The 24,307-nt window shown below is 36.4% G+C and overlaps 1 protein-coding gene across 2 annotated transcripts in view; it reads left to right on the top strand.

Moving 5' to 3' along the window:
* Positions 1 to 24,307, top strand: part of LOC104127142 (BMP/retinoic acid-inducible neural-specific protein 3) — a 211,965-nt gene that overhangs the window by 82,596 nt on the left and 105,062 nt on the right. The window lies entirely within an intron of this gene.

The raw sequence follows: 24,307 nt of genomic DNA on the forward strand, positions 1-24,307 counted from the left end.
GACGCTATGTGGTATGGAATAGCTCTCTGCTCAGTTTGGGTTAGCTGTGCTAGCTATGCTGTACTCCCAGCTTGTTATGCACCTGGCCGAGCAGGAGAAGCTCAAAAAGTCCTTGAGTAGTCTGAGCACTACTTAGCAACAACTAAAAACATCAGTGTGTTATCAACATTCTTCTAGTACTAAATCCAAAACACAGCACTATGCTAGCTACTATGAAGAAAATTAACTCTATCCCAGCCGAAATCAGTACAATTTGCCTTGGAGTTGAGACCTTTCTCCTGCCCCCTGAGAGCAGCTCCTGGGAAGGACTGAGAATTGGTTATTCTGAGTACTCTGTGTGTCTGTGCTTGTGTGGTGATAAAAGGCACAAGGATTTAATTTCCTTGCTTGATAATTCCAAGCCTTTTACCTGTGGAGAATGGTTAATTTTGTCAGAGGTGTGTGTGTAATTGCCTCAATGCAGATAGGCAAGTGAGGCCTGTAGAAATAACACACAAGTCCTAATGGGGAGAGAGAGCAAAAATCTCTTCAATGCCTTCATCAAGATAAAAATGTTTCAGAAATGGAATAATTAAAAGAGAAGTTCTTTACCCAAGCAGAACTATGGTGACAAGATACACAAAGAGAGGAAAACAAACCTGGGGGAGGACAAGCTAACATTGAAACAATAACACAGTTACTGCATACACAGCAATCTGAGCGCTTTTCTAGTTGTGTAGTCATTGTTATTCCAGACAATACACTTAAGTATTTGCTGCAATTGTATTTAGCAGATGATAATGAAATAGCAGGCAAATATACATGAAAGAAGATGGAAATATCTTGTGCCTCCTCACTGGGAAGCTATCAAGCATAGAAACAGGGAAATGATGAACAGAGCACTTGGAGGAAGGTGATTGCTATTAGGTACTACTCCACTGTAAATTGGGCACTGGGGAAAAAAGACAGGAGTTCCACTGAAGTGTAGCGGAGGGTAATATTTGCCACCATGTGTCAACTGTGCACTCAGGGAATGCAGAGGAATGAACTGCAAGAGGCACTAGTTGTAGAAATTCATCTGTAATCACTTTCTAATGCAGAGAAAAATCTTATAAATAGGAAATAATGATGAAGGTAAAAGACAATGTTCTTCTAATTTCAGCTTCAAACAACCCTAGTTATGTGTACATTTGCTTCTTTACTCCCTCTGTAGTATCTGTGCTGGGTCTGAAATATTGTGCTAATTTAAAATGGTTTTTATGGACAGATCTACTGACATGTGATATCTCATTTACAGTCCTGACCTGGGTATCACTTCAGCATCAGCATTTAGATTACAGTGTAATCTCCCATAATACTTGTAGTGTATGGTTTGAATTTCTAACTTAAAGAATAGACATGAAGGTAATTGATCATACCAGACTGTAATACCTGTTGAAAGAATTGCTTTCACAAATGGATTTTTGCTACATTAAGCTCATCCTGAATTTTCAATTCACTCTCTAAGTTGAATTTACAGAATAATAAAACAGATGTACTCACGGAACATACATGTAATATAAATGTAGTATGAGGTGGACAAAATTGAGTGGACTTCACTATTGCCTAGAAGTTACATCAACTTTGCAATTTAAGTCTACTGTATATAGCTGTGACTAATGTATTTAGCCATCCATACTTTTAATGACAGTTTGAGGGGTTTTCTTTTTCCTCTTTTTAATGTCAAAATAAAACCAGTAGCATTTTGTCCATTTTCACGAAGATTTGAACTGCCTCTCCTTTACCATTCAGAAGTTGTTGGCCAACTGGAACTCAGAAATTACAAATCAACAACTCTGTAAGTCCTTCCCTCAAAACAAAACTGCTACAAATGCTCTGCATTAGAATATATGAAAATTCATTGTTCCATACACAATTAAATTAAACAAAGACTACATATTCTTGTTTTTCCATGCTAGCAGGCTTGCTTATTGTCGAGGAGCTTCCAGAGGACATTCTGACAAAACTCTTCTCATTTGTATCTACTTATGATACTGTTTAAGAAGAGGTGTGAGTAGTATTCAGAAATAGTTCTAACAAACCACCGATCACATTGCAATGGAAAAACATATAGATTCACTGACAGTGACCTTTCTGAGTCAACATACCTGCACTTTGAACTTCAAACATTTTTAATTCTGCCTTTTTGCCTTTGATTCTGACCTAGTACTGCTGGAAATATAGATCTGTAAGTTAAAACCCGTGATCACTGTATTTCAAATGTATTTTTCAGCTTGCTTGCTAGAGGCCTTAAAAACTGCATTGTACACCAGTAATCAGTGAGCAATATTAACAGTCACACCTCCTCACATTAATTTAGGATATGGACATTTTCATTTTGGAATGTATTTTATTTAACAACAGTAAGCCATTTTTTAGGGGGGGGGGGGGACAATTTCCTATCATTCACATATGTTGTAGCTGCATACTGTATCATCAAATGGCAGTGGCACATTATTTGTAAATAAGACAGCAAAATATTTTAACTTATTAGTCTATTAATAGAAGACCATATGAATTTTAGTTGCAACTAGCTGTGGCATGTAATTTATATAACAAACATATTTGATAATGTCGCTTAGGGTATCAGGACACTGCTAAAATATAAATAACAAAGGAGAAATAATCATATCTGAAACCTTCAAGGCTGATATATTCAGACTGGAATTAAAAGGTCATTAGTTATTTTGTTCATCATTTGAGACTTTGATTGATAAAGTACGAATTGAATATTTCTATTCTGAATCTTGATTAACAAGCAGAAATACTATTTTTTTATCACAGAAAATCAAGTTGTTAGCTAAAATTTAATTTCTTATATGCTTTGGATAAAAAAGATCTACTATAATGTCCTTTAACTGGAAAAAATGGAATCACATCTGTAATGAATGAGGTACAACTTTGGCTGTTATCCAGTTCTCCATAAATTCTCATAGATCAACAGGAATAGATAAGTGAGCCAAAACCAATGAAGCTAATTTTAGTTGGCTGAAAACACCACCATCTGGATTTCTGGCCTTGGTAACTTTATATTGATCCAGTTCTTTTAGAACAATTTGATACCAAATACATAAGCTAGTTTTTTCAGATTCATAATTTGTAATGGGATGGCCTGTTCATATATCCTTTCCTTTGAGTGTTTCAGATGCTGTAACTTTCTTTTTTTTGCTTGGAGTGAATAATCCTGTTTTTGTGTGTATACCAGGTAAACATTAGTATCTGTTTCTTGCACAATTTTTGGAAAGAAATATTTCAGTTTTATTTGTTCTCTCCCCAAAGCCACTGAAACAATTTGAAATGGACAGATCATCATATTCTCATGTGATTCAGTTCAGCTATACATCAGCTTGCTTATCAGTTATGTTAATCCAATCAAAGAAGATTCATGTAGTGATCACAGTTAACTGGCACTCTGGATATGGTGTCAAGTAGATACAATGAATTATCCCCAGTAAAAAATACAAGGAAGATATTCTTACTGCATTCAAATATTGAATAAACTATGAAAAATAATCTGCTAATGGACATGCTGTGAACCAAAAGAATTAATATTGATTGGACATTGATGTGAATAATTTATTCAAATATAGATTTAAATCAGTTTTAAGACCAGAAGACTAGAAATACCATTTAAAAATCTTTGTGGCTTGTGGATTTATTTTCTGACTGTTTCTTCACTTCAGTGGGCTTGGTATTGATATGAAAAATATTTTGCATCCAGTAACTTCTTTCCTCTGTGAAGATCTCTAAATAAAGTAAATCAGATGCTCTAACCTCATAGGATTGTCAGCTTTTCTACAGTTTTTAGGTTTACATTTACTTCTAGAGACAGAAGAATTATCCATAGAGCTCACTAATGGCATTATTTGTGCTTAATGTAGGCATTTTAGTGTATGATCAGTGTACATCTTGCATATCCTATAGAAAACCTAAATATAGATATACATTTATTTATACCTACTGCAAATTAAAAAATAAGCACTTAGAGACTCCCTTTTCTTTAGTGACTGATGTCCATTCACTAAAAAAACATTTCAGCTGCTGACATTTCACCAATGTTGGATACCTTTGCCTTTGCATATCATTATGTTGCGTCACAACCACATGTTAACAGGATCAAAGAGTCTTGAATCCTAAGGCTCAGGATAATTTTGCACAATATCAGTGTGCTGAAGTACATTTATTAGACACTGGATAAGCCCAGAAAGTTGTCTGTCTTTGATGTTGGTATAAACAACAACTGTCTCATTACTGAGGACACCTCCCAGGGCTAGGAGTTCTCCTGTGGCTCATGGCAAATTTGCATACCTACAACAGGTGCAGAACAAACGTTATTCACCTCTCATTCCCTAGCCATTTCTGAACTGCTTCACACTAATCTTTATTTACTTCATTAGTTGTGCTTCCAAACTCGTATTTAGAAGATTATTAGTTTATTTGAGCTATTCAAAGTATTTTGATGGCTCATCCTTGTAAAGATGCCTCAGGGAGAAGTTAGATATTCAAATGTCTAGGTATAGATAAAAAGGAAGATGAGCATTTGCAATTTTTTATACCTATTTTGGATTGTCTTTAATCAATTAAGTCAAAGGCCAGGGGAGAGATGGAAAGGAGAAAGAGCTTTACAGACAGTATATTTATTCCTTACTTAGAATACCAGATTCTACCTGCAATTAAAATTATTCTACCTTTAAATTTAATCATTAGATTTATCTTCTTTCCCATGAACAAAGTTATTCTAGACCTTTGAAAATTCCAATGTTTCCATCTTTATTTTTGTATTTTTTGGCACATTTGAAATGCTTAGGATTCCCAGAGGGGGTTATTTCCATAGAATGTTTCTATTCTTTGATTTATCTTGATTAAGGTAAGATATGGGCAAATTAACCCCCCTCAGGTAAAAGCAAGTTTGTTGCTTTATGATTGTGCAGCTCTGTGTTTCCGGTTTTTACCAGTACTTGTGTTTGTATGTGTGTTTGTTATATAGCGAAAGAAGCTAAAGTTATCACAGAAGCTCCTAAAATATCCAACAATTTTTTTCTCATCTTGTCAATAAACTTGTCACAGAAATGTTCTGGGTTTGGGTATGGGCGTTCGGCCAACAAGCATAAAGTGCCAAGCAGTTACGTTTGGTTTAACATGTACTGAGGTAAAAGACCTGCTGCAGTAAAGGGTAGGTAGAAACCAAAAGTGCTTCAGCCAGCAAGGGGTTATACTGCTGTCTCATTATGTCTTGCATTAAGTCTATTTGAAGGATTCATTTTTGTTCAGGACAATTTAGCTACAACACATGGAGCTGCAGCTTAAAATGATGGTGTATACAATTGTAAAATAGAACAGAATCAAGCATGCCCTCTAATCTCAACTCTGATGTTGTGAATAATACACTTTTGCTGCTGTCAGCAATTTGACAGACAGCTTGATGCAAAGATGTTAAAACTAACTGATCCATCCACTCATAGCTATTTTCACCTTCCCAATAATGTTCCAGGCTAGTGTAAGTGATATACCCTACTTACCTATGAAACTAAATATACTTTAATCTTATCAATTTTTACTATTGGCACATTTTCGAATAGTTATAAATATATGACTTAGATCATCCTATAATGCCACAGTTATTACCTTGCTAGAAAAATTATGCTAGCAGGTCTGTATTCCTGACTCATTATCTGACTGAGTGGAGCTCATAGGTCTGTGTACATCTGAACAGAAATGCAGGTAACTGCAACTTGAGAGTCTCAAGGAAAACAAACAAGCTGTGACTGTCAGGGGCAGTACTGATTGCCTAGAGCTTGTGAAGCTCCACTGCCACATGGAAGTACAATGAGACATCTTAAAAATACAAGGGTAAACAAAGAACCTTCCCACTAACTACAAAAGTTCAAAGAGGTATTTAAAATTATCATTGCAGATATCATCCTCATTTAAAAATATTTTTGCTGAAAGAATATGATGATTGAAGAGGTATTTAAAATCCCTGCCTAAGCATCCTTTTTCTTTCTTCACCCCCTGTATGTCATTCCCCTCACCCTGAAACACATGGTCACTTAAAACCAATCCTTCCCAAGCAAAACCTTCTCTAAGTGCCCTGGGGAAATTCCTAATTCCTCCCACCTGGTTCCAGACATGCTTCCCTCAACAGATTAGCTCTATATGCAGCTGTGGTTGTCTTCTAATCAGAACAAAAGTATTAGCTCTATTCTTGCTGGTTCCTAGACGGAGGCTTTGGGTTACTCTGTACTTTGTCATCCCCATAACATGGAAGTGTATTTTGCAGTATAATTGGGGTGAAGAGTATGGAATTTCTACCCATGCACTATTTGTCTATCTAATAAAGAATGACCATGACTGGCCAAAAAGAAAAATATTGGCAGCCCCAAATTTGCCAAATTGTAGAGAACACAGAGAGAGAAAACAAAGTGGGCGATTAGCTGCTTCTGCAAATATTCCTAGTTTTCATTTACTAGGTTATATTCTTCCTGAGCAGCAGCTTCTTATAAAATTCTACTCTTCTCATATTGAAGAAGGGCATTGATTATATTCCCAGTGTAGACCTTTCTGATTACAGAGTGGCACAGAACTGTGCTTTGAATAATATTTTACAAATAGACCTATTATGACTTCCATGTGTAAGGAATAAATGTCTCTATACTTATCATTTTTCAGATGGGAAAACTGAGGCTCAAAGAGGTTATTCTCTATGTTTAACGAAATGCAATTTGTAATGGCTATATGACTGAATGAAAATACATTTTTCTCTTAAAATCCCTAAAGCCTCTTCCCAAACATCATAAGGTCAGGTACATTCCAATTAGTCATGTATTTTGTATCCCAGAATACTTGCTGGAAAAATGAAAATATTTATTCTGCTACTACATAATGGTATAAGGATATAAAAAGGCTATAAAGAGTATGCTTAGTCACCCGTGAAAATAAGACCTCTTACAGATCTGCCTTTCAATGCCAGGCCTTCTCCATTGTACAAAACCATTTGCATGCCAGTTGTTGGCTGAAAAAATACAGTAGAAAAATATTTTGATAAAGGATCTTAAGATTATTTAAGAAAAATAGGATCTTAAAACAGCCTTTCAGTTATGCTTTCTCAAGATATTGTCATAAAAGATCTAAAGCAGGATGTTCCTCTAAACTTCTGCACATCTACAATGTTTTCACATTTCATCTTCTACGGCTAGTGTGTAAGCTTTGTAAATGTTCAATGAAAGATCAATCCACTCTGTTTCCAGTGTGACAGGAATCCCGTTAGGGGATCACGATTATCACAGCCGACCTGAACAGTCTAAAACTGCAGTGCTAGTAAAAGCAGAGCATTGGAAGTACTGTACCCTTCACATGGGTTTTGCTGCTGCTTATCGATGCTCTCTCTTTTGTTCTCTCCTAGCAGCACATTTCAATTATGTCAATGTCTCAACTGGAAGAGTTATTTGTCACCCTATCTCCACCTGTCAGGGTAGCTATCATCTCTGAGTTACAGGCCCGTTTGAATTACTGACTGTGGGACTGAAAGGGCAGGATATCACTACAACTGTATTTTATTAAAGACCCACAGGAGTTCTGCAGAAAGTCTGGAAATACAGTTTCCTAATAAATAATTCTCCTCCAGTTGAGAGAGACATTTTTCTTTCTGTTTTTCTTCCCATTAAGAACATCAGCTTCTAAAGAATCATCTGTTCCCAGAGCATTCACCTGAAATAATACTTATAGGGTTTTATAGTAATTTAAATTTTGTAGGAATTTTTATGACTTCCATAATCACTATTACTTGTCAAAACAGCACTGTAGTTTGTAGCAATGATGTAAACCAAATTAGTGCTTTACATGGTCATGATTCAGACGATTATTGAAACATGTACTAGAAGAATGAACAATATAACCCAAGTAGGAGACAAAGGAGAAAAACACTTCATGCAGATTAAGTTTTCGATTGTGACGTTTCCCTCAAATCACACAAGAACTGATTACTTTGTAAGGGCAAGGCCATGTGGGAAGGACAACGTGTATACCTGCTGTCATAGACGGGCAACTTTTCCCCTTTCTGTGACTTCAAGGAAGAAACAATTTCATGGTTTCAGAGACGAGTGGCAATTTTTCTTTCTGACTATTGCTATTTGCACGATTATACTTTTTTTTTTCTCTCCTCTTCCTGGGTGTGAGATAAAATGGTAACTCAGTTATTTAAAAGTAGGCCTAGAATATTAATAGTAAAAAAAATATACATATATATGATTTTCCTTATTTTTAAAGCCATGAGGATAAAAATTACTTTATATTACTTTTAATTACACAACTTCTGTGTAATTAAAACAACATCTTATTGAGTCTTATCTGAGTCAGAATGCAATGGGTCTGGAAAAATATTAGTCTCAAAAAAAAATTCAGTCAAAAAATAATCTTAAAATATTTTTAATATCAGTGATACTAACCTTTTTTTTTTAGTATAGTAAATCTACTGAAATACTGAAACAGCTAATAAATACTACATATTTGACATTTTCAGTGAAAACAAGGTTCTTGACTGCATAGCTCTAGACTACAGCTCCACTCTGGCACTTCAAAATAACGATCCCTACATATGGCAACATCCATTATACAGTCAATCTTTTATGAAATATAAAAATTATAATTAGCACTTTAAATTTTCTTTTATTTCAGATCCTCTTATCAGCTTGTGGCAAATACTTAACCTGCACAAAATGTAACTAAAGCCAATTCTTTTGCTGACAGTTCCTTATTTTCCTTCAGAGACAATGTTTCTACACCCTTTTCAGGAACTATTATGTAGGAATAGCACAATAACTGCTACTATGATTAATTCATGTGCTGGTAATCGCCAACAGACTAAGCGTCCCCTATTACTAGAGTATGTACAGACACAGAATGTGCCCACAAAATGCTTGCAATGCTGGCAAATGCAATCTAAGTTAGAAATAAGAGATAGTAGATGGATGTCAGCAGAACGGGAATACGGCAAGTCGTATGACAACATTAGTCAGCGTGATAGTTTTACTCAGATTTACAGTTCTGGATTTGCCAAAATATAGGGCTGAGACAGATCTCTTGTTCAGTCGTCTTTGCCCCAAATGAAGCTTATTTTCTCTAGCTGAGCAATTGTTTGCCTCCTGTTTCTGAATAATATTTCATATTGGAAGCCTGTTGTCATGTCCTCCAGAAGTTTGTATTCTCTTGAAAAAACAAAATGTCCAATGTTTCCTAATAAGGAGTTTCTTTTACTTCTTTTATGTCCTTATTGTTTTCAAAAGGATTTAAACTGGGTTTTTCTGTGGGTTTTTTTTTGTTTGTTTGTTTGTTTGGGGGGTTTTTATCTTTCTTTGGGGGCACTATTCTCATTGAGATCTTAGCAGAAATCTGGAAAGTGGCATAGCTGTTTTGTTGTCACACATAAAATGTTCTTCGTTTATGTAAGAATTTTACATGTTCGCAGTGAAATTCCAAGCAGATTTAGGTGCTTTTTTTCTAATCTATTTTGGTTTACCATATTTCTACTTGCTTAATTATTTATTTTGTATGTATTTTCTCTTTTTTTAAGATAGTACCTTGCTTCTTAATGCATTCTATCTTTTCAATTTTCAACCATTTCTCTGGTTTCTATAAATATTCAAAAGCACTTGCCATAGCACCCAGCTTCATATTGTCTGCATATTTTATGAATATACTTTCTATCATCCTCCTCAATAAGAAAAAATTTGAAAATTACCAGATTCAGGATAATTTATGTTAGATCCCATATATAAAAGCCTTCTAACTTGATGATGTACCACTAAGAACATACCCTTTGAAAGGGACCTAGATCCTACTCCTACATTCAGACAAATTACTGTAATCACTCTTCCTGTGGAAAGATACATAAAAACTTCATAATATATTTGAGCTTTAGATGGATACTAATAGATCAAATTATGGCATGAGAGACTGTTAGCTGATGCACAGCTACAGTTTTTTCACTTCATGATGATTACTGGGGCAACAGAGTTTCTGTGGCAAAGATGATGACTGTGGAAACCTGCAGTTAGGTCTTAAAATATTCCATGCAAAAATATTTTATCTTCATTTATGTTGTAAAATTGCCATTTATATATAGAGAATGCTACAAAAATTCCACTATAAAACCAAAATTTGCATGTTTCCTAAGTTTTATGATATATTTTTTCTCACAGAAACCAAAGTATACGAAACTATTAACCAGAAAACAAACAGATTAAAAATGACTATGTACATGAAATGTGTTTGATTTATAACCACTTTAAAACTACTTTCACCTTTTATACTTTGGTTCAGTAAATTAACTTTAGTATGATATGGATGTAAAGATATGGAGGATATTTTTCCCTATACTTTCCTTCAATTTCAGTAATTGCACAAATTTTCACATGATGCAGCAGTACCACATAATAACAATAGTTACAACAAAATCAAGCATTTTATTAAAAAAAGAAGGCTTGGCTTGCTGCAACTCTTTATTTCTGTTTCAGGAAAAATCAGAGAGGAAATCAAATCACCTGTTGTCCCAATTAGTATTTAAACAATCTCCATTTGGCAGTGAATTTTGTGATCTTATTTAGGTTAAACAGGTGAAGAAAGTATTAGTTTCTATCTGTGCAACTGTTGCCGGGTCATTTCTCCTGAAAGGGTGCAAGGATTCATGACTACACCAGAGCTGTTGGATACAACAGTGTTTCCTAATTCTTCATGTCAAGGGCATTTTTTGGTCTCCTCCATGTTCTCCCTATGCCTTTATTTTTTTTTGGAAAAAAAAAAGACCCATGTATGCATGCCGGAATTCTTGACAGGTTTCTGTGTCAGTGTGTACTTCCCTGCAGCTCAGTCATAGCAAGGGAGATGACATCTCCATGAGGAGCCTTCATGAAGACAAGGTTATCCCCAAGGAGGCAACAGTATATGGGCTCCATGTAGCATGTGTCTTCTAACTTCCAGGAGTATGTCTGATGAAATGCAGTGTTCTTACGGGAGTTATGCATTTCTTCCAAAACCTGCTTTTCTACTTTTTTTACCTTGGTTTCAGTGAGGTGAAGCCACTTTTGCTAAAGATCACTTCTGGCTGTGGATGTCCTTAACACCTTCAGGAAGGAAAGTTATTCAACACTCTAAGGAGACTCTGGTCAGGGGAATTAAATCTCAACCACACGGAACTATCAGGTTTAAGATGAGAAAAAGCAGTAATCAAGAGGATAATTCTATTCTATCTGTCTGAGCATTTGTTTTAATCTCATGACACAGTTCTTGAACTCATGCCAGAAAATCAAGAGAAATGTCTACCTCTGTCTCTTCCTACCTGGTAGTGAAGTAACTGATGTGTAGGGGAGACAGGGAGGTTGGGTTTTTGTAGCTTTGGTTGTCCATGAAATTCTTACAAGAAAAGTAAGGCAAGGAGTCTCATGGAATGGAGGTTTCTGTTTCTGTGCTTTTTTGGCTATTCATTCATTTTCCACTCCTAATTTATTGTAATTTTTGGCATGCTTTCAACTGGTCTCAGGTTCAAGGGAGCAAATTGCTCCACACATATGGTGGGTAACTCACTCTGACCTGGTCCAAGACATATCAAGAACCACTACTGTCTGCATCACAGTAGGTCTAACTCAGAGAAGATGAGCACATTTATGGATGTTGATGGCTGTGTGAGTTTCATGCTAATGCAACAATATGTGTTACAGAACAGCCTTGTACCAAACCAACTCAATGCACAAGCAGCATAAAAGTCCCTTCCAACCCTAAACATTCTATGATTCTATGATTAAGCTTGGTGAAAGAAGATTGTTGACCAACTTGTCTTTTTTTTCACTGCTTGCATTTTCTGAGACAGGAAGAGCAAGCCCTAGTATTATCTATTTGCTGATTTTTTTTTCAGTGAGAGTATTTATGAGTATCTTCCTCCTGTAATAAGTCTATGAGATATATGCATTTGCTGTAGTTGGAGTTACTTTCACACTGGCCACTAGGCAACCACCAGATGCTAAAAATGCTTGCTTTGTTGCCACATTGAACTGTACCCAAGAGGGCAATCTGGAGGTGCAAGATTTTGTAACTCATCACAGGCTCTTAGTGGAACAGATTTGTAGTAACACACACTGCCATTGTTCAGTAATACAATATAGATTACTTCATTTATCCTCATGCCTCTTTTGTTTTATGTAAACAATTTTATTTTATATAAAATGCTGGACTATATTTAATATGTAATCTTGATTTATGAAAAACAACACGTACTGTGGAGGTGTGCTGGTATTTTTGCATGACAGCATTGCAAAGCTGGCGTGTTTTACAATAGAATGGAAATCATTCTGGCCAAGACATTAATATCTAAAGTTAAGTTTACTGAGGCCAAAACAGAATCCCCAGTAAATTGCCCTGTATTGCACTTTATACAAAGAAGTTGGACATAATTACCATAACATCTGCTGGGCATATGGTTTGGAAAGCCAGTTAATCTTGGCTCTATTTCTAGATCCGTACAATCATGTTGCATTCTGTTTCTTTCTAAGCAACATTTCTAGGAAAATGCAGCACCTTTCATGTAGGCCTTCATTATCTTAAGCTTGGTGCAGACTAGCAGCCACAACAATGGGGTCCTAAGCACAGTCGCTATACTGTGGCTAAAAATCTGAAATTATTGGCTAATCAATCTCAAATTGAAATATAACTAGAATAATAATAATATTTTTGCTAATTTTAATTCAATGATTATGTTTCTTCTTTATTGCAACTGGCTTGCATAGCTTACACTGCCTCCCAAATATGTTATAACTCCTGTTTCATGAATCAAATGGAAGAGAAGAGAAAGGAAGGCTTCTGATCCTGGCAAGCTGACCAGAGATGAACCAGCAGTACAGCTGCACTCACATAGCACTTCACTCACACTAGTTCTTCACTGATAATGATGCTGTTAGCTCAAGAACAGTGATGCCACTGCTCATACAGATACCACTGATACAGAACAGGCTTTTGCTCAACCTTGTTAGTATAAAGGCAGAGTAACCCTGAGCATAGCTAAATGTTTGTGAGGGTATGCCATGCATCACTTCTCTTGGTTGTTTGTAAAACATGTCCCTCTTCTGCAGTTCTTGTTCCACATTCTGTTGGGTGCATGACGTCTCACTCCTTCCCAATAAGTGTCAGTATTCATGGTATTATAAATAAAATTTATGGTGTATGTGATAATTATATGACATAATAAATAATATTTTATCTCCCATTTGTGCTTACATCCATTTCATTCAAGAAGGACTGAAAGTAAAATTAAATGTAACAGGTATATAGGCTTTATTCGTTCAGAGAATACAATTAATACTTAACAGTTTCTGTTACAGCAATTGGTAACTCAACTCCCACTCACACTTTTATTTAGTTAAGAGGATTAGAAAGCTCTGTGTAATCTGGAACTATACTAAGTTTATTACCCTGATTGTCTGTTCAGCTCACTGTTGCAATTCCACTGGTTCTTTAGAGATATTTGCAATTATTATTATTATTATTACATTTTTATATGCTGAATAAGAGTCTCTGGTTTTATTTTTTTGTGCAAGTAGAGATCTGAGCATTTCCTGCTACCAATGAAACAGCATTTAGACAGGGGGATAATATTTATATGCAAAGAATATCAGGAGCACATTCCCCAAAGAGCTAAGCAGTAAACAAACAAATAACACACCAAAGTAAAATATTTTGGTTTACATTCTACTGCTTTCAACAATTTGAATTGCTACAGCACTAGCATAGTTGTTATATTTCATGATATCAAAACAGTGTTTAGGCCTGTGTCTGCGAGATTTACACTCATGTAAAACCAAACTCATCCCAGGATGTTGGTAGAAACAACTGCCTTTATAAATTCAAGTGCAGGTTAAGTAACTGTCATCTATCAGTGCTGTAAAAAGTACTTCTGGCATGCACTCTGCAAGAGTGACGTAGAAGTAAATGGGAGACAAAAAGTCTTATTTGGAAGGATAAACTTATAAATTGTATAGAAAATCAGCCAAGTAATCTACACTACATAAAATTATTCATTTATTTATATGTTTATTCAACATTCTTACTGGAAAAGGAACCATTCTAGACATTATGTATAGCTTGGTAGATAAGGCTTTGGATCAGTTTTTGTTTGAGAATGTATTTGAGAATATATTGAGATTATATATTTTATTTGAAGCCAGTCATTTAAGGTAACTTTTTCTGCTTCTAGACAGGCAGGAGCAACATCAGCCTTTGGTTTGAGTAGATAGGAATTTGGTCTCTCTTTGGCACTGAGCCTAAGCCAATACTGAGTACCAGTAACATCCCTGTAAGAAACAGTTTTCAAGAGTTTAAGAGCTCACATTTTCTGCCACACTAGCCAGGTCATAAAGCTTTTTGGTCTGCTCTGAATATGGGACAGAACAAGGTCATGCCAGCTCACGTTATTCTGTACCCTTAGCCATACTATGTCTCGATTTTCCAAATGAGAAATTGGTGAATAAGAAGCACTACCTCTAAATTTTAAATTATTTATCAAAATTTGGTTTTGTCTGTATGCCTCTCCATTGCTCAGTACAACAGATTAGTTTTGTAGTTCTGAAACAGAAATTATAGAAATAGTAATACAAGAATTTTCAAAGACTTTGAGACTATGAACTGTAGTACATAATGACAAAGAATTCCAGAAGTTTGTGTTTCCTCTGTGATTCATCTGGGCGTATCCACCAACACTGAATCAATGAATCCTCTATTATGTTTTATTTTCTCCTACATATCTTCATGCTGATTCAATCTTCACAAACTGTATTTTCTTGCATTGATTCATGCACTAAAAAACTTCCACAGGTTCAACTTTCCTCCTTATCTCTACAAGAAATCTGGTTCCATTCTTTTTATTTTAGTCAGGACAGGAAGATAAGGAAGAAGAATCTGTTGATTTTGAAGCAGTAACAGGTATAGCCCCTCCTCAGCGAGAGCTCCAGAGACTTCTGAGTTTAATTTTCTTATAAAATTCCACAGTCATTAGTTTTTGTTCGTGTACAATCAACTACAGTAACAGGACCATGATATCTATTGACTCTTAATGTTAGACAAAAAGACGGTAAATACACCTTTCTCCTTCTCTTTCTCATAACTTGTTTCTTTACTGTATCAAAAAAATCTTCTCCAAGGCAGACTTCTCCCTTTTAGAGGTTAACTACTGTTTTAGCTCAGGTAAGACAACTGCTTCTCTGAAAATGTTCTGGGAAACAGTCAAGGTAATCAGGGCATTGTGGAAAACATAGGAAAGAGTTTTTATACCTTATTTACAAAATTTAAATCCATACTTCTTCATCATAATGAATTTTAGACATCAGCTTTCATAACAGTAGAAAATAAATTGAAAGAAATGCAAGAATCTTCAAGTCAGAAGAATTTTTTGGATTTCATTAGTCTTCTGGAAGTCTATACAAATGCACCATTTTATAAAATCTGTTGCCTAGATAATAAGCAATTCCTATCGGCAGACGTGAACATGGAAAAAAGGATGTTTTAAGATTGCCAAGACTGTAGAAGAGCTCAAATTAGTCTGAGTAATACAGGTGTTAGAAACTCTCTTGATACTGCCAATGAACAGTCTTCTTATCCCTCTTGGACATGTGACAACCATGAAATCAGTACTTCTTGCAGGGAAGAATAAATATATAAACCAGTGATAATGAATAGCAACTAGATATTTTGTAATTAATTAAATGGACAACTATTTGTGACTCCAAAAATGCCACCATCTTACCTAGCAGGCTGTAAATCCATATCATTATTGTCATTAACACAAGAAAGAATACCTACTGGCCAGAGCACATCTAAGTAAACAAAGCCCATAAATACAAAAAAGCTGCAAAATCTATGTTCTGCTTACTCAGACTGTAAGAAACAGCTCCCGAGTATCCCAGTCATTCTCCATTTTGGACATATTAGAGGCAAGGGTATGTTTTACTAGGAATTCTCCCTTTCCTTTCTGCTCTCTTTGACTAATTATTATTACATGTAGAGCTAATGAATTACTTGCCTGGAATTTAATCCTTGTCTTAAAAGCCTGTGCAAACTGGCATTATTTTACCAGCTGACTCACCAGTTCCTCACTATTAGATGGAGCGTTCATACAAACATGTTTCAGTTCAGAAGTGTTTGTACTCCGCCTGTTCTTGCTGCTTAACTTTTGTGTAATTTGAAACATATTCCTAGTAAGTACATTTCTTCAAGCTATTACTATATATTGCTTGGGTGATTGAGCTTCTTCTAAGGCAGAAGGTAAATAAGATTAAGTCACAAAGAGCTATTAGTTTTGTGCAAATATCTTTACAAGAATATAGGTACAGCTAGGTATGTGAACAGCAAGACTCTGAATTAATGTTCACAAGTGTGTTTGGAAGTATATCACAAAGCATAGGTAAAAAGTAAACACAAAGCCACAAGACAAGATATAGAAATAATTCCCTCTCAGATTTTATTAGAGGAGGAATTTTTTTTGTACATATGTTGCAGAGGCTAACTGTCTATCAGACACAGACAAAAGGAAAGTCACCTTTCTTCCTCTTCTGTAGTAAACCCTTCCAATGTTCATGACAGGTGAGATGTTTCAAATCATTTATGTCACAGTAGCTGGGACAATAATCTGATTATAAGTAGCCATAAAAAGACATACATTCATGTACATTGTAGGTATATATTTTAATTAAAATTTGTTCATAGATTTCTACATATTTCATATGCATAATGCAAGCATCACAGAAGCACAGAATGGTAAGGGTTGGAAGGGACCTTGGGAAAGAAGATGGTGAAGCTAGTGAATTCTAGTTCTGGAAGTAACATTTCAAGTGCTTGGAAAATGATAAGATGAAAAAGACATAGAAAGGCAAAAATATTATTAGGATGTTTCAAAGGAATGGTATACTAAGATAAAAAGATATCCTAATGATAGTGCTTACTCATTATAAGGTGTAAACCAGCATAAATATAAGGAATAATATGGAAAATATATATGTGTTCAGCAAACATTTCTGTTTTGACTTTGGGAAAATGCCAGATAATTACGTGGCTATGGTTAATGAAGAAATGTTTTCCATTTCAGTGATGGGAAATATGTTTAAAAGGAGCTTATTATGTCTTGATTTTTTTTCTTTTTAATCACCACGTGTGGATGTCTGACAATTTTAAGAGACACGGATAAAATACATTCTATTCTATTCTCTCAGGCTCTGCTTGTTCTTCCAATTAAGGGAATATGTTATGTTTGTGTGCAGATGGAGTGAGAGGGAGGCAAAAAATATAGTTTATTGATGTAAAATGGTGAGTTAACAAAGTTCAGTGGTAAATGCAACAATAGTTTATAAGATTCGATAGCAAGGCACACTTGGTTATTTACTGCACAGAGGACAGGGTCAGACAAAGCTGTCAGGGAGACCCTCCCGTTGAGTCATGAGGTTCAGAAAAGATCCCCTTGCTTTCTAAACTCCTTCCTCAGAGAGGAGTCTAGACGCGGCTCGATCCTGTCTTAGTCCCAGACTTGGTCAACAGTTTATGTCTAAAGGATTATATATGTGCAATCAATCCTCTGTATTACTTAGCTAAGGTTTCAGAGTTTAGCATGCTGTTAGCCATTTATTGAGAATCTGTTGCAGCAAGAAATCTTTCAACCTTGAGGAATAACCCTGGGAGGTGTCCCTGCTCAAGGGGAGACCCTGGCGTGCAGGTGGCTGCCATGCAGGAGAGCTCAAAGGGCTCTTGGGCTGCTCACTATTTATGGCAGTAAGATAATTGGCCTGTGCTTAGGTGGGCACAATGCGCAATAGCCCTTGGCTATTGTACTGTTATCTGTTTCCCCCACATCCAGTGGGTGCATCCTTCATGATCAGACACATCTATCACCACTGCCACTGGTGGTTATCACTTGAAAGAGGGAGTCAAGGCAAGGGGAGCACACTGCCACAGTTTGCTTTACCCATATTGCAGTGTTTGTCCCTATTTTCATCTTTCTGTACAAAGGTTGATATTTTCAGAAGGCTGCTCAGTCAATATGTGGCTAATTCCCTTCTTCTCCACCTTGAACAGTAAAAATCAACTATAACAAACATTTAGTAAAGGTTGTGGCAGATTCTCCATTACATAATTGATTCTAATAAACATTGAAAATTCTATGATGTGTGCTGGTAAGGGAAATTTTTTCACCTGACAATCTGTGAATAACACAGCCTTTTTTATTACCTGATTCTGATTCTTTCCACATCTGGGTTAATCTGCTTTTTAAAAGTAAATTTCTTCAGTTTTTTTCTGCTAGCAAATATTTTCCATACTTATGTGTTATGCTGGTAGTTAGCAACAAGGTCATGAGATGTTGGTACTATGGGATCCTCTTTTATAAAATCTGTAGGGACCTGGTGTAGTTGGGGCCAAGTGATGTGTGTACAGTCCACTCTGAGCCTCTCTCCTATAGAGGAATTAACCTGTGTGTAATTTCCCCTAACAGCTATAGCTATATATAGTTTTTGCATTGAACAGGACAGAGGAAATGTGGCTGATAGTGTTATGATCTCTAACAGAGCCAGGCAGTTGAGCTTGTCTTTGGTTTGTGTCTGTACAGCTCTCAGCTTACATGAACCTCAGTCACAGATCAGTGCATGATGCAAATCATGAGCATTATAATATTTACATTGACCTTTTTCTTCTGAAACTTAATATGGTAGTAACTTCATTTTATGTCATCTTGGCCTTATTCAAGCTATGGCCTTGGGCACTAAGAAATCCTCAGGTTTTTAAAGAAGGTAGGCAGAGAAAACCACCATATATTCTCCCATTGAACAGTTCTACCAACGTTTTAACTTGCAGCTGCATGGCAAACATTGGTTTCAGAATCCCACTGTCATTCCAGCCCATTTGAAGCAGTCACTTTCTCGCCATCTGAGAGTGGAGCTGTCTCATTTAGAACACATTAATAGAAAGGAACACAGAAGAGTTCTTTAGTATTAAAAATTATGTGAAGTTAATTTTCCAAGAGTGTTTTCCAAACTATGCCACATTACTATTTATTAACATTTATGTTTACCGGTACTAATACTGTTTTATAAAACACATAAATTACTTACAATGAGGCCTAAAATTGTTAATTTTGCCTGGGTTCTGCTTTGTGTATGGCTGACCTTAGGAGAGACTGTTGTGGTTAAGAAGTATCCATCAGACTCTCTGTAAATCTCTTTGTAGGCTCTGACTTAATCATCTGCAATAGATATTGTATTCCCATTTCAATTCTTCTACACACTAGAATTTTAGAGTACAGTGACATTTTTTTTCCCTCAACTAGATGTTTTATATAAAGCTTTCCCTATATCTCCCTATACCACATGACTTAAAATGTATTTAAATTAAAGCAGTGGTAGAAGAAAATGTATTATTTATACATACATTTGAAAAAAAAAAAGCTGTGTCTTGAAATTCAAGAGACATTAACAGCCCTTGTTGCCCTGCTTCCCTAGAATTATGTTCAGATCCACTTGCAATTTAAGCTTCTTTCAAGATGAAAACATGTCCACAACTTGTACAATACTAAGCAATGTTTCATGTTAGAACATTACTCTTAGATTAAACATCACTCTGATGTCATAGTAGAGCAATACAAATAAGAAATAGTAGAAAATAATAAAAGAAATAGTGTTGAAATGAAACTTGTAATTTCATTTGTGCTTGTTTTTACCCCACACTGACTCCCTCACTGATCATTCATCAACCCAACTTTCTCTAAGTAGAACAAATGGCAGGAGACTCCATACAGCAGACAGAGGCTGTGGCATGCATTCAGTACAGCTGGTCAGAACTTGCACTACTGGGCTTCAGGGCTCTTTGTGTATGTGTTAGCCAACCAGACAAGAAACAGATTTTTGGTATGACATACATGTTTCTAATATGTAGGAAGATGGAGAGAGTGTTCCCCATGACCTCTGGAACTACTTAAGATAATAATGCAGTTCCATTACAAGCTTAATCCTAGGAACCAGGCTGACTTATTTTCTCTCTCTTGTACAAGCCCAGGAACTCAAAGCCATCATCCTCCTCAACAACAGGCTTTGCCTTTAGCATTAAAGAACTCTGTCCAATGGTTAGCATATTGTTTGGACTGGAAATAGATTGGCAGCACAGGGGGTACCACCTGTTATTAAATCTTAGCTTCTTGATAACACCATGACAGCTGTTAGTCTTGGCTCTTACACAGCAGAAGAGGAAGAGGAGGAAAGAATAAGCTGCTAATACCTCTAGTGTTTGTATTCAGTGTATAATTGGTTTTCTTGACCAGCAGCCAGCATTGATGCTATGCTATTCTGTGGGAGGTATTCTTCTGATGAATGGTACTCTAGTGACTTTGCAAGGCAGTATTTTCTCTACTAAGAAGATCATTAACTCTGTCAGGTCTGCTAGTCTGCCTTTGGCAGTGGACAGAAACATGATTTCCAAAGGAGAATAATGCCCATTTGGTACAAAAATCATTTGAGGGCTTCAGAGTTTGTGTTAGAGATAATGACAGCAAGCCAAACAGGTAACTAAAGGTTGAGCTTTATTGTGTGGTAAAAGAGGGGTGAAGGAAATAGGAGAGCATATACTACTGCTTTCAAGGTGAAACCAAGAGAAGAAAGGGAACATATATGTATAGGTATATAAATATACACATTTTTATAAGTCATATAAAAAGAACAGAAGGATATGATTTTACTTACAGTGAAATTTCTGAAAGATAAATTAACTGCAATTTCAGGACAGCAATTACTAGTGGCTCTCACATACCCAGAAAGTATTTGTGAAAACCTCCTTGCTCAACATGCTAGAAATAATGCAGCGTGAACACCCCACCCTGAACACCAGCCCAAGTTTCCCTACTCCTACACTTTGCTCGCATAAACCCAGATACTTCTGAAGTCTGAAATCTTTCCTCAGGTTTCCTGTTGGAGAAGCTGCTGGTCACTTCTTTCTTGTCCACATCAAGGTATCACTGCTCCGGCACCTGGGCAGCTCACTTTTGGTGTCCTGTTTCTCTCCTATCTTCAGAGATGAAGCTTCCTCTTGTCTATCGTAGTGGGTTTATGTCTTCATCTCTCCATATTCTAAAACACTTCATTTAAGAAAGACTTCAGGAAAATATTATAGCTGGTTTGTAAGTTCATTAAAATCTTCAGCGCAATCGCTGGCAGACTTATAGAACCGTCATATTTTTTTTTTAAAAAAATCAGCTTCCATATTCTACTCCCTCAGCTTCCTCAGCAGTGAATTTCAAAGGATGATTACTTGCTGCACTAATAATTGTTTCCATCAATAAGCTCTGAATCAAAAGAGAATGCGGAAATTTTTACAGGCTTACTTCTCTCTAAAATGGCATAAGATACAGCAAAAAAATATTTCCATAGCAAAAACTGTGGAAGGAACTCAAGTTTGATTAAGTAAGCTAATGGAATTTCTCAATAATTCAGTCCCTGGATTCAGTAAATACAGGACTTGTAGTAGAACAGTAGCATCTCAGCTTGGAAATACTGAATTTGATGTGGATGAGACCATTGTTTCTAGTTTTACTCTTAAAAAAATAATTTGCCACTTTTGGAAAAAGCTGTAAAACACATAATCTAAAGCCACAGTTCACAAAGAAACACAGAAGATGACAATCAACTTTGTCCAAGGTTAAGAGGAGATTCAGAAAAGAGCTGTAATTAGTTACATAGAATGTACCTGATATTTAGAAAACCTTTTAATCTGCCTGACATGCATTAAAAGCTCCAAAAATTGGAAACTGAAGTTGCCAATGTTCAAACTGAAGATAAAATGCACGCAACAAATTGCTGAGAAATTCTGAGAAATCTTCAGCATTAGCTTTTAAGTCAGGATGACATGTTTTTCTGGGAGACAGTTTCTTCTTCAGTCACAACCTCGCTGACATAGGCAGCAAGAGCCATTTGGTGATATTCTTTGCATTAAAAAGGGGGCAGATGAGGGGATTATGGTGGTCTTCTCTGTTCTTAAAAACTCTGACAATGAAAATAGAATGAAAGCTAGCAAACTACCTTTTATAAGAATTGCAACTTTTCTGTTATTCTTGTGTTTGAACCTCAGCTTTGATACGGACAATTAGTCAGACAGCAAGTTTAGAAGAAAGTATTTCATCAAGGTATAAAATGAATATTTTACATTATAAAGCTTTTATTCTTTTCTTGCTGTCAAAGCAATTCTGTCTTGATGGTCTGTTCAGTAACTACAATTAACCTACATTTTTTAATGTATTCAAATGAAAAAAACCCACTCAAACATGCCCAGAAAACACAGAATTTAAATAAATACCTGTTTTTCTTATTTCTTTTTTCTTTTACTTGAAAAGTACATTTACAGAGCAGGGTAACTCACTGCTTTTAGTGCCTGCATTAATGTGGTCAATGTGGTCAATGAATATTTTTTTATTTTAGAGATAAAAAATATTTGTGTGTAATTTTTCTCATCTCTTTCTAGAAATATTCAATAGTTCCACAAAGGCTGAAAAAAGAGGTTATTGGTTTTATAACTTCTTAAAAGGAATGTAAATTTGTGAAGAAAATACTTTAACAACTGACAACTAAGTTGAAAAAAACCCACACCTATAAAACAGTGATTTCCAAATACTAATTTAGATGCACTGGTGATGTGCAGAGTCTTTAAGAAACTGTGGGGATATGTTTAGTCTCATGCTCTTGACTGCTAAATTACATTCAATTTCAGGTAAGTTACATGAAGCTCTTTCTATTATAATTCTTCTGATTTGTTTTTGATGAAAAATGGCATCTGCAAGAATGTGTCTGGGAAGAAAGGCAATTCAAAAGAGCTGCACCAAATTGTCACCTATTATGCATGTAAATCTAAGCTAGACCAGGGATAAGACAGTTTGTATCTGCAAGAAAAAGAGGATGATGCTGGAAAGTAGAAGGACTATACAAGAATGTATTTATCTGGGTTCTACTAGTAGTTATGGACTTAAAAGCATTAAAAAATATTAATGTTGATTATGTATTACACAGGTCACTCTAGTAATTCAGCTGCAGACAACTGTTTTGTTTCAGGTATCTCTGAAATGTTATTTGCTTTCTGCATCCTTGATTTTTGCCTTCTGTGTTAATTTCGTAAATTAATGTTGTACTATATTTAGCTGAGACCTTCAGTAGGTTCTCTCAAGCTCTCTAGTCTACTTACTTTTCTACAATCTTATCTAAGGGAAATCTTAATTGACATAGCTGTACAAATGACTTGACACAGTGGTAGCTGAACCATAGTCCACAGGTTGCCTTGGACTTAATTCTCACTGTACTTGACGCTGTAACCAAAACAACTATTGGTGTACCTTGCAAAAGCAAAGCTACTGCAAATGCTGTATATCTTAAAATAATAGACTCATAGAATGTTTTGGGTTGGAAGGGACCCCTAGAGGTCATCTAGTCCAACCCCCCTACAGTGAGCAGGGACACCGCTAACTAGATCAGGTTGCTCAGAGCCCCATCCAACCTGGCCGAGAATGTTTCCAGGGATGGGGGCTCCACTACCTCTCTGGGCAACCTGTTCCAGTGTTTTACCACCCTCATTGTAAAGAATTTCCACCTTATATCTAGTCTAAACCTACCCTGGTTTAGTTTAAAACCATTACCCCTTGTCTTGTCACTGCTGGCCCTACTAAAAAGATTTTCCCCATCTTTTCTATAGGCCCCCTTTAAGTACTGAAAGGCTGTAATCAGGTCTCCCCACACCCTTCTTTTCTCCAGGCTGAACAAGCCCAACTCTCTCAGCCTGTCCTCATAAGAGAGGTGCTCCAGCCCTCGGATCATTTTTGTGGCCCTCCTCTGGACCCGCTCCAACAGTTCCATGTCCTTCTTGTGCTGAGGGCCCCGGAGCTGGGTGTAGTGCTCCAGGTGAGGCCTCACCAGAGCAGAATAGAGGGGCAGAATCACCTCCCTCGACCTGCTGGCCATGCTTCTCCTGATGCAGCCGAGGGGACGGGAGGTGCAGGACCTTGCACTTGGCCTTGTTGAACCTCATGAGGTTCACACAGGCCCACCTCTCCAGCCTGTCCAGGTCTCTCTGGATGACATCGCGTCCTTCTGGTGTGTCAACCACACCACTCAGCTTGGTGTCATTCGCAAACTTGCTGAGGGTGCACTCGATCTCGCTGTCTAAGTGAAAATGTTAAACAGCACCGGTCCCAGTACTGACACCTGAGGGACATCACTTGTCACCGGTCTCCATCCGGATATCG

The sequence above is a fragment of the Egretta garzetta genome, unplaced genomic scaffold (genome assembly GCF_000687185.1).
Source record: "Egretta garzetta isolate BGI_Z169 unplaced genomic scaffold, ASM68718v1 scaffold870, whole genome shotgun sequence".
NCBI lineage: Eukaryota > Metazoa > Chordata > Aves > Pelecaniformes > Ardeidae > Egretta > Egretta garzetta.